A 1,959-nucleotide genomic window follows, 5' to 3' on the forward strand; every position below is an offset into this window, starting at 1 on the left:
AAGTCTTGCAGAAGGCAAAATTTTCCTGACTTTTTCTTAATTACAAAATGGGGGTGTTAAACCTACTGCAGGAACGTTCAATATGGCCCAGTGACAACTGCTCTTCAATTAACTCTCTCAATGCTGATAGTTTAGGTTCTATAATAGGTCATTGGTCTACCCACACAGGCTTCTGTGATGTCCAATTTAATGGTATGGGCCTGGGAATATTTATATCTGTGGGGGGGCAGTAGCCCTTAGAATTGGGAATGAAGGCTAGAATTTCTAACAGATTGGCCTGTCATGTCATATGTTTCTATATCCTCATAATGGCCTTATCATTTGTGGTAAGCATAGCCCCCATTTCCTCTAATAGATTGTGACCCCAAAGAGTACAGAGTGCTTCAGCTATAAGAGGGCAGAATCGCCCCTGATTGCATCAAGATCCTTCCAGTAAACCGGGTGAAGGGTTGTTTTAGAAGGCCTATCCCCTCCTATCCCGGTACTGGTTGGGCGATTTTTAAGTTTCCAATGTGGGAAGGCCTGGCCATCATTAAGATATATTACAGAGGCTTCTGCCCCAGTTTCTACCAAACCCTTGGTGGGTCTGCCATCCAGATAAATAGTCATCATGGGAGAACAATGAAATATAGGGAGGGTCCAGAAAACCTTTGGCTATAGGGGGTCCCCTCTTATTTGCCAGGCTGAGGGGTGTCCCTCTTTAAGATTAAAGGCAACTGGGGAGAGCTTCTACAATCACATGCCCAATGAAATTCTTTTTGGCATTTGGGGCATTTGGTCTTGGGTAAGGCTTTAGGGTAATCTCTACAAAGGGGACATGACTGACCACAGCCCCAACAAGAATGGTTAGGTGGGTCCAAAACTATTATCTTTGGAAGCAAATAGTGGGTTGACAGAGGCAGTAAGGGCTGCTTTGGGCCCTGCCTGAGGGTTGAGATCATGAGTAGCAATCACCCATTTATGAATGTCCTCATTACGCACCACCACAACTGCATGGCAGGTAAGGGCATTAAGCCCTTCCCACATTGTTTAATGAGCATCTCCCTGGTAGGGCCAGGATCCACCTGTTTCTCCACTGCCTCATTGACTTGGGCCATGAAGTCAGTAAACAATTCCCCAGGCTGTTGTATCAGATTATGGAAGTAGGCAGTCAGATCCCGTGGAGTATAGGATTTCAAGGCTTTAAATGCAAGTTCAGAAACCTGCTGAAAATAGGCATGCAGGCCAATTTGGGCTTGAGTCACAAGATTAACATATTGGCCCCAGCCAGTCAGCATCTCTAGGGAAATAGCAACATTATATTGTATATTGAAGCATGTCTGTACTTCAGCTTGATTATCATAGGCTGCCCACTAGTTACGAAAAATGGTGGGTTCAAGCACTGCTTTCATCAACTGATAGCAGCCATAACAGATTTGAAAGTGCATTTCCCGTTGTGGCAGTACTTGCTCAAAATACAGGGAGTTGGGGCATGACTCATTGGCAGCTTTATGGGTCAAGGAAAGATCAGCTAGAGGGGTAGGAACCCATGGCTGAACCACTGTGTTGGTGCCAACATTAACTGGAAATGCAAAAGGATTTGTTGGGTGATAACCAGAGAATTTAAGCTGAGGTATGGTGGTCTCAGTTATCCCTGAGGGGCAATGGGAAGCAGAGAGTGGGGAGGTATCCTGTAAGACTCCCCAGGGATAAATAGTACATCGTGGTTCATCATCCTTAAGGACAGATTTCCTGGGTGTTTTCTTGGGGGGAGGTGGATCTGTCTATGAAGTGTCCTCTTCCCCATCTGAGGTATGTTCCTCATAAGGCAGTAGAGAGATGAGGGAAAGTGAGGAACATTTTTGTTCCACACAATGGTCATTAAAGGACCGGAGTACCTCCTCTGTAGTGCCCAATTTTATACATGCTATGATTCCCAAAAGAATTGGGACAAAGGCTGTGTGGGGTGATTTCCCTTCC

Source organism: Peromyscus eremicus, chromosome 19 (genome assembly GCF_949786415.1).
Source record: "Peromyscus eremicus chromosome 19, PerEre_H2_v1, whole genome shotgun sequence".
In the NCBI taxonomy this organism is placed as follows: Eukaryota; Metazoa; Chordata; class Mammalia; order Rodentia; family Cricetidae; genus Peromyscus; species Peromyscus eremicus.